At 39.9% G+C, this 17,944-nt stretch overlaps 1 protein-coding gene and 1 pseudogene across 11 annotated transcripts in view; one reads left to right on the top strand and one right to left on the bottom strand.

Annotated features, from left to right (window-relative positions):
• Positions 1 to 17,944, bottom strand: part of Aopep (aminopeptidase O (putative)) — a 349,371-nt gene that overhangs the window by 247,715 nt on the left and 83,712 nt on the right. The gene's annotated exons all lie outside the window — the stretch shown is intronic.
• On the top strand, positions 711 to 1,982 carry LOC104870444 (annotated as a pseudogene).

The raw sequence follows: 17,944 nt of genomic DNA, 5'->3' as shown, positions 1-17,944 counted from the left end.
AACAAAAAAAAAAAAAAAAAAAGAATGTACTGTTTCTATGCAAAATAGAGCCATCAAGTGGCTCCATCCTCATCTTTAAGAGTATGCTGTTTCCAAGGGGCCCAGGATTTAGCTCAGTGATTCCACTGCCTGACTTGCAAATGCAAGGATACAAGTTCCATCCCTAGTATCAAAGAGTATGCTGTTTCCCAGTTTCCTAAGGGAGTCTGTGAGGATGGGGCTCTCCACCCTGATCTCATGGAGTTTCCAAGACAGCCCTTACAGGGCTCCACCATTCTCCTTAAGAGTTAGTTGGCTGTGGTATGGAGAGTTCTAAGGCTGAGAACACTTAAAGGGGCTCTATTCTTCTAGGAAAGGCACGGGTGTCACCCCAGCTTCAAGCACAGATGTCTGCCTAATAAGTACTTGTATCTCACAAGGGACATTTTGTGGACTCAATGGATCTCATCATTCATGGAACATAATCCAAAGGACCCAAGACCTAGTTCTTTTTCTCTCTATGGAACCCAAGTTGAGCCATGAGAAATTCCATGAACAGGCAGCATTACATTCCACCTGTGGTGGAGAAAATGATATCACAGGCCCCATGTGAGCAGACTGCAACATATGCAGCTGCTTGAAGAGAGGAAGCCAGTATCCTAGCTAGAGCCCCAAGGAAGGAGCAGCTGCTGATGCCCAGACTGGGCCCTTAGGGAGGAGGAGGCAAGAAGATGGTGGATGACCCCAGTGCTACAGACAGGAACATGGAGATCTGGATGATCAAGAAGCTCATTAAGAGCTTGGAGGCGGCCCATGGCAATGGCACCAGCATATCATTGATCATTCCTCCCAAAGAGGATTTCATGAGGGGCAAAAATGTTAGAGATGAATTTGGAACTACATCTAAAATTTAGTCAGGAGTAAACCATCTTTCAGTCTTGGGAGCCCTTACATCTGTACAACAAAGACTCGAACTTTTATAACAAAGTACCTCCAAATGGTCTGGTTGTTTACTGTGGAATGATTGTAACAGAAGGAGGAAAGGAAATGAAACTCAACATTGAGTTTGAGCCTTTCAAAACCAATGAATACATCATTGTATTTGTGTGACAACAAATTCCATACAGAAGCTCTTATAGCACTTACTTTCAGATGACAGCAAGTTTGGCTTCATTGTAATAGATGGCAGTGGTGCACTTTTTGACACACTCCAAGGAAATACAAGAGAAGTCCTGCACAAATTCACTGTGGATCTTCCAAAGAAACATGGTCAAGGAGGTCAGTCAGCCTTGTTTTGCCCATTTAAGAATGGAAAAGCAACATAACTATGCTCAGAAAATAGCAGAAACTGCTGTATAGCTGTTTATTTCTGGGGACAAAGTGAATTGTTTTAGCTGAATGAGCTGACTTTAAAACTGAACTAAATCAATCTGATATATTTGATCAGAGGTTACAAGTGAAAGTTTGAAAAGTTAGTTGATATATCCTATGGTGGTGAAAATGGACTCAACCAAACTACTGAGTTATCTACTGAAGTCTTCTCCAACATGAAATTCATGCAAGAGAAGAAATTAATAGGATGATACTTTGATGAAATTAGCCAGGATGCGGGCAAGTACTGTTCTGGAGTTGAAGATACACTAAAGGCTTTGGAAATGGGAGCTGTAGAGATTCTCATAGTCTATGAAAATCTGAACATAATGAGATATGTTCTTCATCGCCAAGGCACAGAAAGGAGAAAATTCTCTAACTCCAGAACAAAGAAGGATAAATTTCATTTCACAAGAGAGGCAGGACTAGAACGAGAGCTGATTGAAAGCATGTTCCTTTTGGAATCGTTTGCTAACAACTATAAAAAATTTGGAGCAACATTGGATACTGTCACAGATAAGTCACAAGAAAGATCTGGTGGAGTTGAAGGTATCTGGCGGTGCCGAGTGGATTTCCAGGGAACAGAATACCAAGGAGGAGATGAGGAATGTGTTGACCTTGATGATTACTAGGTAGTCAACATGAGTCCGGCAAAACATGCCTCACCCTCCAGCATCCAAGCCAAGGAGCACACCCGTGTGGAGTCCAAACAGATCCCTGCCTTACACCTGGAACATTTCCAGAATTTAATCTGTGAGCACTGCATACTGAAAAGAAAACCGAAACAAAACCAGACCCAGCCCTACACTTTGGTTTGTCGTGGTGTCAGCACAGCAGCCTACAACTGAGCTCCTAAATGCTACTTTGGACTAATTTAAAAAAGAATCCCAGTTTTACTTTGAGTCACTGGTGAAATTGATTGCTCTTGTTTTTTATGAAAAAAATGATTTTTTAACCTTCATACATAGAAGCAAAAATACTTTAACTGCTGTAAACCTTCAAAAGTTAATAGAAGTGAGATCATATTGGCATGTTTCGGATTTTGATTGGAGAAAAATTAAATTGCTGCATTCACAGTGACCCACTTAAAAAAAAAAAAAAGACAGACTATTTTCAGCACCCCGCAGATCCCAACAATCTTGGCACTGGGCTGTATTCTTGATCGGAAAGAATAGTTTGACCATGCCAATTTTTAAAGAAAAATATATTATTGCAATATGGTTTGGGTCCAGTATGAACTAAAGGATGGTGAGAGATAAGTACAGGATGACTGTTTAAATTATAATACTATTTTCCCTTTAGATCACTTCGCAAAAGGCAAGGAAGATGGTGTGAAATCCCTTATGTTAATAGTTTTATGTCTCTTTTTCTCTGAAAAAGCAAAGAAACTAGGATATGTAGAGTGGCCCCTGAGAAAGAGAGGGATGATCCTGTCTTCAAATCCCCACCTATCTCTCGGAGGGATGTCTGTTTAATGAAGACAACCATTCTGGGAGGTCTCTTCAACCTCCTACTTATAATCTGCAGGCCAGCAAATTGGTCCCGTCCCCTTCAAGTGCTTCAGGAACTCTCCCATAGGCTAACACTCCAAAGGAACTCAGTATTCTTTGACCCCTTTAGCAGGCTCCTTAGACAGCATTAAGCCCCACAGGATGTACTTAAAGTGGCACTTCTTACTCCTCTAACTCACAACTTGTGATGCACCTGAGAGGTCCTAGGGGCAGAGAGGACTATTGAGTCAAGGTGCCTTTTGCAGTTTCAGATATCCAACAATACAAAGAATGGCTAGGCTGACTTTCAGAGGATCTTAGTGACCTATCATGGCAAGATGTTCAATTCATCTTGGCCACTTGCTGTACCCCAGGTGAAAGACAAAGAATTCTAGAAGAAGCTAGGGGATATGCAGATGAACAATATACTGCAAAAAGGGAAAGAAATCACCTGTTCCTCCAACAGAACCAAAGTGGGATGAGTACAGCACTGGCTTAATGCTAGCAATGGGCTAACAATGATGCCTAACATAACTGCTCTTAGCATGGGAATAAAAAGGTACATTAAGAATCTGTTAATTATGAAAGCTGAGAGAGGTCACATAGGACAAAGAAGAAAATCCAGCTATCTTCCACAGCTGCTTAGTAGAAGCATCCAAAAGTAGATCTATCTTATAAGATGGGACAGGCACTGATAGGACATCATTAGTCAGTCAGCCCAACATTTGGTATAAATTACAAAACCTTCAGATGGGCCCCTGGACCCCTATGACCCAACTTCTGGACATGGCCTTTTCTGTGTTCAATAACTAGGATCTAGATGAGGAGGAAAGGAGAAGAGCCAAGAAAAAAAGACAGGCCTAAATTATGGTTATCACGATTGGCAATGCTTGAGCACACCCAAAGTGGCTAAGGGAAAAACCCAAGGACAATCAAGGAACGAGTTCCTATTTTAAATTCAAGAAGACTGGACATTGCACACACAGCTGCACCAAGCCACCACCTGGGTCATGCTCCCAGTGTGAGGTGCACAATGTGCCTGACTCATAGCACTAGAGGGTTGACTGTCCCCACTCCAGAGAGCCAGCCAAAAAGCTCATCTCCCACTCTAATGTAAATTGACAGGGCCCAGGGCATCCTGTAATGCCCCTGTCCATGGACATCACCATTTACTGTGAGGAACTCCAGGTGACCTTGGACACCATGGGTGAGCAAATCAATTATTTGTAGGTACAAAGGGACAGCTTGTTCTGTTTTAACTTCCTTCTCTGGAAAACCCTCCTGTAGCCATAATTGGGGTCAAGAGGCCCCCTACTCAGAGCTTCTTCACTCTTACTCTGACACATCACTTCAAAGGCCAAATGTTTAACCATGAGTTTCTAATTGTCCCACAGTGTCCTACTCCCTTGCTAGGAAGAGATTTATTAGCAAAATTAAGAGCAATTCCCAAATTCCTGGAAAGACCAAAGCAGGCTGGAACTGTTGGAACTATGTCGGGTCTCCCTGACCTAATTAGTCAACAGGTGGAGCCTGCTGCATGGTATAATGGAATACTTGGTAGGGCAAATTCAGCCTTACTGATAGTTATAAAACTAAAAGACCCCAGCCGGTTTTCTAATTGAAAGCAGTATCCACTCAAAGAAGAGGCCTCTCACAGACAGCTTTCTAAAACATGGTTTTCTGTGGCCTTGTCAGCCCCCATGCAATATTCCCACAGTCCCTGTAGTAATGGCTTCAGGAGAATACAGGATGGTAAAAGACCTCCACCTCATTAATGAGGCTGTAATCCAAACTGACCCTCTGGTGGCAGATCCAAATACAATTAATTCTCAAATTCGAGGAAACATGATTTAGTTCTTAGTCTTAGACCTCAAAGATGCCTTATTTTCTATTCCCCTCCATCTAGATTACCAATTTCTATTTGCCATTGAATGGGAAAATCCCATTTGAAAAAAAAAAAAATAGCAGTATACTTACACAGTTCTCCCACAGGGATTTAGAGATAGTCCTCACACTATTTGCTCAGGTACTAGAAAAAGACTTAGGGAACCTAGAGTGTAAACAGGGAACCATCCTATAGTATGCAGGTGATAGTTTAATCTGCAGTCCAATTTGGGAGTTAACCAACCATAATACTATACAAACCCTCAGTTTTCTAGCTAAGAAGGAATATCTTTCTCTTTTTTTTGTACTAGAGATTGAACTCAGGACCTTGTGCTTGCAAGACAGGTATGGTGCCGCTGAGCTAAATCCTCAGCCCATGAAGGGATACACTTTACATCTGGAGAACAACAGCTGTTTAGGGATCAGAACCAGGCTATTTGTGATGTCAAGCCTCCTGCCACAAAACAACAGCTTCAGTCCTTCCTGATACCTAATTTTTGTCTAATGGAAAAGCCATATGAAGCCTGTCTACGTCAGAGGTCCTAAGTCTGTGACTTCAGAATGGGCAAAAGTGACCGACAATGCCTTTCAAGAAATAAAACATGCCCTACTCAGGCTCAACCACTAGGAATACATGACTTAAGAAAATCCTTCTTTCAAATATCAGAAAAGAGAAGAATTTCTTGGGGTGTCAAACCAAAGGTCAGGACAAGAACTCTGCCCAGTGACGCACTTTTCAAAGAAGTTAGACGGAGTGGCCAATGGCTGGCCACCCTGCCTGAGGGCAGCAGCAGCTACAGCTATGCTAACAGAAGAAGCAGCAACTTTCCCTAACTTTAGGGAAAAAAACTAGAAGTCCTGACTCTCCATCAGGTCAGGGCTATTCTAGAGATAAAAGGTTACTTGTGGGTAATGGGAGAGTCACTTACCAAGTATCAGGCCATGCTCTCAGATACCCCTGAGGTTACCATAAAGATTTCTACCACTCTTAATCTTGCCTTTTTGATGTCTTCAGGCTCAGAAGTTAAGTACTGTCATGAAAATGTGGTTTGTCAAACCTATACAAGTAGGCAGAACATCAGTGACCTGCCCTTTAAAACCCTGAAAATTTGTGGTTCACTGACAGATGTGGCTTCATCCAAGGAGGGCATCAAAAAGAAGCTGGGTGTGGTGGCACACACCTGTAATCCCAGTACTCAGGAGGCTGAGGCAGGAGGATTGCTGTGAGTTTGAGACCAGCCTGGGCTACATAGTGAGTTCCAGTTCAGTCTCAACTACATAGTGAGACCCCATCTCAAAACACACACACACACACACACACACACACACACACACACACACACACACACAAACACACACACAGGAGGTTATGCAATTGTCAGTTTACAACAGGTCACTGAGGCCAAACACTTTCCCTCAGGCACCTCTGCTCTAAAAGGTGCCTTATAAATGCCCTACACAGGCACTGATACTAGGATAAGGCAAAAAGCTTAAAAATCTATACAGATTCCACATGTGGCTTTTTGGCACTTCATGTTCTTGCATCAATGTGGAAAGACAGGGGCTTGATAACTAATATGTAATCATCCATAAAGCATAAGCAAGAAATTCTACAATTCCTAGAGGCAGTCTGTGTTCCCAAGCAGGTCACTGTCATGTTGGAAGAGACATGCCTAAAGTCTCTTCAGGAAATTGAAAGGGGATACAGAGGAAAAGAAGGGCAGCTTTATACCCCCTCAAGTCCTTAGTCTTATTCCCAGCTCCTGAGGAACCATTAAAGTGGTCATTCCTCAAGGTATGCAGTGGAAAGTTACAAAAACCCTACAGAGAAAACGGTCACTTGCATTTTTGGAGGACTAGGACTAGTGGCAACACTCAACAGGTCTACAAAGATTGCCCACTCTGTGCTTACAATAACCCTGCAAGCTCAAACCACCTCCTGCATCAGAACTTGTACAGAGGAGAGGAACATAGCCCAGGAAGGGCTGGCAATTAGACATTACCTACATCCCATCATGTGGGGGATTTAAATAAATACTGTTCCTAACTGACACCTTTACAGGTGGGATTGAGGCCTTTCCTACCTACTCAAAAATGGCTACAGAGGTAGTCAAGGTGCTCCTCAAACAAATCGTTCCCTAGTTGGGGCTACGCTACTCCCTTCAGAGTGACAAAGGGCCTTCTCTAACCTCTCAAATAACTCAGGGGGGTGGGAAGGCTGTAAGTATAAAGTATCATTTCCATTCTACATGAAGAGCCAACCATACCTGAAAGCAAGATCTGGCAAAATTTTGCTAAGAGATGTCAGTTTTCACTCTGTTGCCAGTGGCCCTCACGAGGGTTTGAAACATCCCCCAAACGGGACTAAATATTAGTCCATTTGAGATGTGATAAGGGAGGCCTTTTCTATCTTCTAAAATGGTAGCAGACCCAGAGACCACAAAACTCTTACAATGTCTGATTAATCCAGGACAAGTACAACAGGTTATCTGAATGTATGGGAAGTCCTCCCAGCTCCTCGCTCACAGGGACTACCTAATTTCTGACCTGGAGGATAAGTGCCCATTAAAACTTGGAAATGGGAGGCCTGCGCCTTCAACCCGGTGCCACGGAGGAGCCTGGCCACTGCTTGCTACCCACCGGTAGGCACCCCGCTTCAACCCAGTATGACAGAGGAGCCAAGCCTTGCAGGCTCCAACAGGGAGGTGTTCATGGCCCCCCACCCGGCCCCCGTGAACAAGAGAAGAAAAGGCTCTCTGAGGCTCCTAGATGAAAGTTGAAGCCCACTGGAAAAGTGAAGAAAATCTGCAATAAAGGCACACCACTCCACACCACCATACTTGGTAAGTCGGAAGGACCAGCACCTCACATCAGAACCTGGTCTAACTTCAGGGGAAAGACAGCTAGAACCTGCAGTAGAACCTTGCAGAATTCAACCCGGTAGGACAACAGAGATCTCAACTTGGGCCTGGCAGCTAAAAATCAGCCTGAATCTCAGGGGACAGCGGCTGGCTTGCTAAGACTAATTAACTTAGACCTGCACACTCCTGCCCACACTGTCTATTGTGCATACCCTGAAGGAGGCCCTCTATTTCTATTTGTATTTTTTAATCTTCAAAGTAATATTTTTCACTTATCTTTAATCATTTAAAAATATTTTTATATTTCTCTTTTCTCAAAATTTTTTCTTTTCTTTTAATCTTTTTCTTATCTTTTCTTTTTCTGACTCTCTCTCTCTCTCACCTTGACCACCTCCATTACTCTCCCTTTTTGTTCCTGTTCCTATCCTAATTCGTATTTATTTTCTTTCTTTTCCCTTTCTTCTCTTTTTCCTTCTCTCAATCAACTGCCATTAGTTTTAAAAGGAAGTGATTACAGTCTCTAGCCTCCCTATTGCTATTAGTTTGCTCTGTCCTTGGAAATATTTTGTTCTGTCTTCCCCTCTTCTCTTCAACAGCTCCCTAGAGTTTATGTGATCTTCCTATATCCTCTGACATCACTTCTAACCTTTCTCTATCCTATCTATGTACGCCTCCCTCCCCAACTCCTTCTAAATCCCCAACCTGAAGAGTAAAGTTGCTATATTGAAGAGTTTACTCATTACAAACATATTTTAGGCTGTTCCTCAATTTTTATTTAATTCACATGGTTAAATAGATTAATAACTACCACAAATTGTCATTTTCTAAGCTATGATTGATGCTGCTGTTTTTCTGATTATATCACTTGGGCTAAGGTGTTGTGATTGATCTAATCAGTTGTCCTCCCTAGTATAATAAAAATAAGTGTGCCTCAGAGACATTACAGACTCAAAACCTAAAGACAGGCTATATCTGGAAGATTGAAGTATTAAACCAGGAATTAAACCAAGGACAGTACCAATGACAAAAATAGAAATGAGAAAGCATTTAAACAAGACACAAACACAGACTTCCACCCTACCAAAGGTAAACTCTGGGGGAAATGAGGTGGAAAACTAACAGTCAACCATCTGGTTACCCTGAACTGATAGCACAGGAAGTAAAAAAACGGATAAATGAGGCTCTAGAAAAATTCAAAACAGAAATAATTTCTCAGATGACCACAAAGATGGTGATAAAAATGAAAGACAAGATTAGAGACCCTAAAACAGAAACAGACTTTAAAAAATACATGAGCTCAGGACCACAATGGAAACCTTGAATGCCCAACATAGGAAAGAAATGGAATCCATGAAACAGGTTCAAACAGATATACAGGAGATTAAAAACTCTGTAGAAAGCATTCACAGCAGGATGAATGAATGTGAAGTAGATAGGATTTCAGATACAGAAGATAGGATTGCAGTCAGTGACCATGAAATGAGAGATTTCTTAAAAACAGTAAGCGACCATGAGAAATCAACCCAACAACTCTTAGATGATGCAAAGAAGAATAATATAAGACTGACAGGAATCCATGAAGTAGCAGGAAAAAGTACAAATGCATTTTTTTAAAAGAAAAACTTTCACAGAATTAATGACAAAAAACTTCCCAAACAGAGGAAAAGAATTTGGCATACAGATAAGTGAAGCATATAGGACTCCAAGTAGCCATGATATAAAAAAAAAACCCTACACCTAGACATATAATAATCAAGATCCCAGAAACCCAACAGAAGAACAAAATACTAAAAACACTTAGAGAAAAGAAACAAATCACATGCAGAGGAAAGCCCATCAGAATCACAACAGACTTTTCAACACAGACCCTCAAGTCAAGGAAAGCTTGAAGTGAGGTATTTCAAGTCCTAAAAGAAAACCACCTCCTACCTAGACTAATGTATCCTGCAAAAACTCTCTTTTAAAATTGACGGGGAAATAAGATACTTCCATGACAAAGAACACCTGAGAAATTTCATGAACAACAAACTGGCAATCTAAAAACTTCTAAAAAATATACTGGAAAACAAAAATGAAGACCACAACTCCATAAGGGCCAACACAGCAAATATACCAGGCAAGGCAAGAAATTAAAGGGAGAGAGGGAAAAAGAAAAGAAAAATAAATAAAAGAACCAACAACATGAAAATAACATGACAATGAAAAGCCAATACATAACAGTTATAACCATAAATGTTAATGGCCCCAATTCAGCAATCAAATGAAACAATTGGCAGAATGAATTAAGAAGCAAAATCTAACAATACGCTATATACAAGAAACCCACTTAATCCATTAAAAAATTCATAGACTGACAATGAAAGGATGGAAAATTGTTCTCCATGCAATAGGAGCCCAGAAAAAAGTGGGAGTAGCTATTTTAATTGCAGACAGAATAGATTTCAAACCAAAACTAATGAAGAGAGACAAAGAAGGTCACTACATCCTTGAAAAGGGAAAATACAAGAGGAAGAAATGACAATCATAAATATATATACACTGAATATATAATGCCCCAAACTATACAAAACAAATATTAATGGATATGAAAAACAAAATAAGCACTAACAAAATTGTAGTGGGGGTCCTCAATACTCCACTGACACAAATAGACAGATCACCTAGACAAAAAAATCAACAACAAAATAACAGAACTGAACCAAGTCTTAGAACAAATGAACTTAGTATATGTCTACAGAGTGTTCTACCCCATAAAATCAGAATATACATTCTCTTTGGCTGCACACGGGTCATTCTCCAAAATAGACCACATGCTAGCCCATAGAACATGCTTAATTAAATGTAAAGGAAATGAAGTTATCCCTTGTATATTATCAGACCATAGCACAATTAAACTGGTGATCAATAGCCTAAGAAACCACAAGAACTTCACAAACACACAGAAATTAAATAACACCCTGCTGAGCAACCACTGGGTCACAGAGGAAATCAAAGAAGAAATTAGACAGTTTCTATAATTAAATGATAATGCCAATACAACATACAGGAATCTATGGGATACAATGAAAGCAGTTCGATGAGGGAAACTCATAGCAGTAAATGCCCATACTAGGAAAAGAGAGCAAGCTCAGATAACCTAATTCTTAACCTTAAGGTCCTAGAAAAAGAAGACAAAAACAAACTGAAAATTCATACAGGAGAGGAAATTATAATGATCAGAGAAGAAATTAATTCAATGGAGACTAAGAGAACAATACAAAAAAAAGCAACGAATGGAAGAGTTGGTTTTTTGAAAGAATAAATAAAATCAATAAAGCCTTAGCCAACCTTATCAAAAAAAGGAAAGAAAAGACTCAAATTTATGCACTTAGGAATGAAAAAGGTAAAGTTACAAAAGACCCACCAGAATCCTACAGGATCATCAATCAATACCTATTTCGAAAACCTGTACTTTAATAAAATGGAAAATTCAGAAGAAATGGACAGTTTCCTAGACACGTATGAACTTCCAAGGTTGAACAAAGAAGATATAAAAAGTCTAAAGACCCCAATTACATTCAGTGAAATTGAAAATGTAATTAAAACATTACAAAGAAAAGCCCAGGCCCTGATGGCTTCACTGCTGAATCCAAGACATTTAGAGAACTATCACCACTACTCTTTAAACTCTTCAATGAAATTGAAAGGGAAGCAATACCTCCAAATTGATTCCTGGAAGCAAGTATTACTTTGATTCAAAAACCAGGGAAAGAACCAACTAAAAAAAAAAAAAAAAAAGAACTACAGGCCAATCTCCCTAATGAATGAAGATGCAAAAAATCCTCAGTAAGATACTGGCAAACAGAATACAGAAGATCATCAAGAAGATCATACACCCTGACCAAGTCAGATTTATCCCAGGGATACAAGGATGGTTCAATATATGTAAATCAATAAATGTAATACACTATATTAACAGAGTCAAGGACAAACACCATATGATATCTCAATAGATGCAGAAAAAGCATTCAACAAAATTCAACACCATTCATGGTAAAAACCCTACAGAAAATTGGAATAGATGGACTTTATCTTAACCTGATAAAGGCTATCTATGAAAAATCAACAGCCAATATCATTCTAAATGGTCATAAACTAAAAACCCTCATGCTAAAATCAGGAACAAGACAAGAATGTCCACTGTCACCACTCCTGTTCATTATAGTTCTAGAAACATTAGACAAACAATTAAACACAGCAATTAGACAAGAGAAAGAAATAAAAGGAATAAATATAAGAAAGGAAGAAGTTAAACTGCCACTATTTGCTGATGATATGATACTGTACATAGAAGATCCAAAAAACTGTTCCAAGAGACTGCTAGACTTAACTGACAGAATCAACAAAGTAGCAGGATACAAAGTCAATACTTAAAAATCAATAGCCTTCTTGTACACAAATAACAGACTCACTGAGAGAGAAATTAGGAAAACAATTCCTTTTACAATAGCATCCAAAATAATGAAATATCTAGGAATCAATCTAACGAAGCAGACAAAAGACCTCTACACTGAAAGTTACAGCACTCTGAAAAAAAGAGATAGAAGAGGATATAAGAAAATGGAAAGACATTCCTTGCTCCTGGATGGGAAGAATCAACATAGTGAAAATGGCCATACTTTGAAAACTTCTGTACATATTCAATGCAATCCCTATTGAAATCCCAACAGTATATTTCACAGAACTTGAGAAAATAATCTAAAAATTCATCTGGAACCAGAAGAGACCTAGAATAGTAAAAACCATAATGGGCAACAGAGACATGGCAGGAGGTATCACAATTCCCACTTGAAACTATACTATAAAGCCACTGTGATAAAAACAGCATGGTACTGGCAAAGAAACAGAACCAAGGATCAGTGGAAGAGATTAGAAGAAGTAGAATCAACTCCAGACATACTCTGCTACCTCATCCTTAACAAAGGAGCCAACCATCCTCACTGGAGGAAAGATAGCCTCTTTAATAAATAGTGCTGGAAAAGTTGGCTTTCAACTTGCCAAAGATTAAAACCAGATCCCTATATTTTTTCATGCACTAAACTAAAATCCAAGTGGATTAAAGATCTAAATATCAAAACAGAAATACTAAACTTACTGGAAAGTAAATTAGGTAGAACTCTCAAAGACATTGGCATAGGAGAAGACTTTATGAACAAGTCCTCAGCAGCATGAGAACTTGCACAAAAAATAAACAACTAGGATCTCATTGTATTAAAATTTTTTTTGCAGTGCAAGGTAAATCACCAACAGAACTACAATGTGGGAAAAATATTTTACCAGCTACTCCTCAGACAAAAGAGTACCATCTAGAATATATAAATAACTCAAAAAAATCATACCACCCAAATAGAAAGACCTGATTCCAAAATGGGCATCTGAAGTGAACAGGCATTTCTCAGAGAAGTAAAAGCAGCAAGTAAATGTATGAAAAAATGTTCAGGATCATTGGTCATTTGAGAGATGAAGATGAAAACAACAGTGAGACTCCACCTCATCCCAGAAAGAATGGCTGCTATCAAGAAATCAACCAATAACAAATATTGGCAGGGATGTGGGGAGAAAGGAATCATTCTGCTTTGTTGGTGGGAGTGTAGACTGGTGCACTGTGGAAATCAATATGGTGATACCTCAAAGAACTAGGATTAGAGGTTCCATTTCGTCCAGTTATTCCTCTGCTGGAAATCTTTCCAAAAGAATTAAAAGAATCACGGCCCAGGATTTAGCTCAGTGGTTCTGCCGCCTGCCTCGCAAGCACAGGGACCCGAGTTCAATCCCCAGTACCTTAAAAAAAAAAAAAATCATACCACAGTGATATATGTGCACTGATGTCTATAGTGGCACAGTTCCTAATAGCTAAAACTTGGAAATAACCCAAATGTCAATCAACTGGAAACTGGATAAAGAAGGTGTGGTTTTTCTATAAAATGGAGTACTACTCAGCCATAAAGAATGAAAAATTAGAAACATTTATAGCTAAATGGATGCACATTGAGGCTATACTCAAGTGAAACAGGACACACGAGTAAATACCACATAGATTCTCTAGTGTGAAAAAATAAAAACTGCACTAAGGGTGACAGAGATAGATATCTGGATTCACCTTTCTAGGATAAAGCCAGCCCTCCCTGAATTGTCTGAAAAAAGAAGATCACCCAAATTAAGAAAGCTTCTCCTTTGAACATCTGAAAGACCTAAGGTTCCTCTTCAAAAGCAAGACTAGTTCCCAAAGCCCTGCACATGGACTTTTTACAACAACTCAAGCAAGTTTTCAATAGGGTGTGGCCTAGACCTGACACCAGTAACACAAAGGAGTGGGTAATACAAAAAGGACAGTTGACGCTGAGTTTTCCAGCTGTGTTCTCTCTCAGTAACCTGTTCTCCTCCTCTGGAATGTACTTAATTTTCCTACTACTTTTTTGTTTTGTTTTCAGTCCAAACTCATTGTGCAAAGCCTGTTTATTTTCCTATGTTTAATAAATGTAAAACCTTGCTACCGTTTGTACTTATCTTGACCAAATCTTTGCTCAGGACAAAAAGAATCTAGAAACCTCTAGAAGGAGACACCAGCACTTCAAAATTTGGCATTAAATCTATCTTCATGGTGGGCCCTAGACAGATGCAGGAATCCCAGGGGTCAAGAAAGAAAACAACAAAATCCATTTTTATGTCATTGGTTTTTTTCAACCTGTGAAACTTTCTATTGTGTGTTTCACAGTATACCTACTATATGAATACCACAGGGCAGGTAATTGTCCAAAAAAGGGGTATATAATCAGAAAAGTGTGGGCTTTCCTTTACTAAGCTATTAGTCTCCCAAAAGGCAAGGCCTATGACAGCCACCATGCTGCTACAAAGAAGGTCCTTGCCCAGGTCCTGAATAATCACCACTGGCGGGATGAAAGTGGGATTCCACAGCCAGTTGTGGACTCCTAGATATTTCTGAACAGAATTATTTCCAAAGTGTGATTTGAGGAGGTAGTTTCTAAGACCACAGTGGTCCCATGAAATGCTCACTTGTAAAGGGGAATCCCTGGACACAACTATGGGGGAATACTGTTCAGTGGGGGTAACATTCTAGCTCTGTCTTTGAGAAGCACAGCTATACCAGGACATTAAATCAGAAAATAAGAATATTATAGGCTTTCTTAGAAGCCTTCCAGTTAAGAATGCCTTTTAACTTTGTTTAATCCATTCATTTCCCAAACTAATTAACCCACAATTCCTTTCCCCACATTATTAACATTCCACAAAACTAGTCTTCCTTGAAACTCACTTCAAAAGATTCTGAGTGAAGCTCAAGTTCTCATGTATCCTTGTGGCCAAGCATCACCAACATTTATCACACTTGTTCATGGATATGTGCTTACTGAATGAATCATCTATCCTGTCCCAAGTCCCAGCTTGCAACGAGATGTTCAGAAACTTCACAAGTATGAAAAACTCCAGAAACTGCAGATGACTTATTCCTAAAGGAAACCACCATTTTCGGAGTGTCTTTTTAGAGGAGTCCAAGTTAAAAACTAGAATCTTCCAGTTTCCCAAAACTCAATATGGTAGCCTTTAAGGCACAAAAGTCCAATGATGGGTCACTCACTGGGCTCATAAGAGCACCTCCCCTCCTGCCTATCCAGAATATTGGCAGGAAAACCCAACTGTCATCCACACTCTTTTGGAATGAAGTTACAAGACTCCTGTCTTATGGTGAACTGGGGGGAGGTGGTTATTTTTAGCAAACTAATTGGGAAGGGGAAGGCAGATATGCTTTGCGCAATGAATGCAGATCTGGCATTCTATCTTCTGGGAACAATGTCTAGACTTTCTGAGGAGTCGCCTCTTTAAATAATATGATTAGTTTACTAAGAAATAGAACACATTCTATCCTGGGCTTTCTTCTAGGTTAAATCAAGTTTGATTTTTGAGTTGTACCCTCAAAAAAAAAATTTTTTTTTTTTTTTTGGTACTGGGAATCAAACTCAGGACTTTGTGCTTGCCAGGCAGGTGTGGTGCCACTGAGCTAAATCTCTGGCCCTGTACCCTCAAATTCTACATTAGTAACCAATGTTTAAAGAAAGTAATCCATTTTTAAAAGAAGTCTTTCCTCACATCTATGACCTTTTAGTATAATCAAGTGGACTTTTTTTTTTTTTCAAAGAAATGTAGCTGAAGCCGGGCATGGCAGTACACGCCTGTAATCCCAGCACTCAGGAGGGAGCCTGAGGCAGGAGGATCACTGTGAGTTCGAGACCAGCCTGGGCTACAGAGCGAGTTCCAGGGCAGTCTCAACTACATAGTGAGACTCTGTATCAAAAAAACAAAACAAAACAAAAAAAACAAGAAAGAAATGTAGCTGAGTATACCTTCAGTTATATTTTACAGATGAGACAATTTTGCACCCATTGTATGTTAACAGGCTTAGATGTCTGTCAGTTCTAGCCACACACCAACTGTACAACACAGGGAGTTCAGAGCTCTTCATACACTGCATCTCGCTGGTAGACTATTTCTGGAGTGGGTGTTCGCCCCTCAAGGAGTCGATCCTTAAAGGAAACATGTACTGTACAGAGCTCCACGCCTATACACACATAACAGAACAGAAGTTTACTCTGTGTAGTGGCTGAAGTGTAAGAGCCTGAAAGACTGGGAAAATTTCAATTCAGACAAATTTTTGCATTGATTCCATTTTTCTTTTTCATCTAGAGAATGTATGTCCTATGTAGTAATGATGCTTCTGCGGAGAAGTAGGAAGTGCAGGACTGGAGTGGGGTGGAGGAGATCCTTTGCAATGCTAAAACGGCATGGCAGTACTGGCCACATCATGCTCAAAGACTGGAAGAGGTTAGCTGCTTATGATGACATCAATAGAGAAGGAAGATGACAGGTGTAGGTAGAGGAATGCCTGCTTCAGGAAGGCCTTTCAAAGGCCTGACAACTCCTCTTGAAGGATGGCCCTGGCACTGCTTTCTGAAGGTGTGTCTGACAGTCTATATGTGTGCAGAACAGTTTAAATGAAACAGAGCACTTGAGCATAATCTTTCAGAGGGCGAGGGATCATGGCATAATGATGATAAAATGCTACTTTTGGGTGTGATGAGAACACAGCTGTTTGATGGCAATAAGATGAGTCTGGGTAAGCTGAAAGCTGTGTGTTCACTTTTCCCAGCACTCAACTGAAAAGAGAGTCTGGTCCCAAAGTACTCATGTCCTCCAGGAATTTGCCTGGTATCCATACTCTATGGCTGCCTCAAAACTCGCCCACAGTGAATGCTGCTCTTCAACATTATCTCCAATTACAGTGACACATGATTTCCACAGGGAGAGCCTGAGGCCAATACATATGTCCTCTGAGACAGTTACAGATAAGTCATGCCTATTTCTGAACCCCCAGACTCTTACTACCCCACTTAGTACAACCTATATTGTCAAGACCAACAAAATCATAACAGCCAAGATCTCTCAGAGTCCCAGAAGAACATCAGTTTATAAAGACCAGTTACTATTTCAGGAAAGAAAAATCAAAGAACCAGGATACACATTAGAAGGAGAAAGCCCCCTCCCTATAAGGAGGAAACAAAATCAAATACAGTGATGTCTTGGTTCGTGAACTTAATTCTTTCCATGATTCTAGTTGCAAACTGAAATCAAATTTCCATGTAAGATCAACATTAAACCTAACCACTGAATTTGATTCATGAACCAAGGTACTACTATAACTGTCTCAAGAAAGAAAAGCGGGGCTGGGGATTTAGCTCAGTAGTTCTGCCGCCTGCCTCGCAAGCAAAAGGACCCTGGTACCAATAAAGAAAAAGAAAAGAAAAGAAAGAAAAGGGACTGTGTATGGTGACACATACTTGTAATCTTAGCACTGTGGGAAGCTGAGGCAGAAGAGTGCAAGTTTAAACCCAGGGTAGGCAATTCTGAAACTCAGCCAAGCCCTATCTCAAAGGGAGAGTGCTGGGTTGTTTGCTCAGTGCAAAGTCTGGGTTCAGTCCCCAATATCTCAAGGGAAAAAAACAGTGACGAGTATGAGGAGGAAAAGAGAAAAAGAAAATAAAACAATAAAATGGGAGAAACAACGCAAAGCAAGAAAGGGATGCATCCAAGAGCACAATTCACCTCATTACTTATCACTCATTTTGTTTGTTCATCTCAACAGTAATGGCAGGATTGCCAAAAAACAAGAAATTAAAATTTTATAGGAGAAAAAAAAGGATATGAGTCATTTACTATCATTCATACCCATCTGTTCAAAACAGCAGAGAAAAGTTACACTAGAGAATAGGGGAAGGAAATGCACATTTTTTTTTTTTTTTTTTTTTTTTT

The sequence above is a fragment of the Fukomys damarensis genome, unplaced genomic scaffold (genome assembly GCF_012274545.1).
Source record: "Fukomys damarensis isolate Sample0158 unplaced genomic scaffold, DMR_v1.0_HiC HiC_scaffold_27, whole genome shotgun sequence".
In the NCBI taxonomy this organism is placed as follows: domain Eukaryota; kingdom Metazoa; phylum Chordata; class Mammalia; order Rodentia; family Bathyergidae; genus Fukomys; species Fukomys damarensis.
This window is presented reverse-complemented; position numbering and strand designations above follow the sequence as displayed.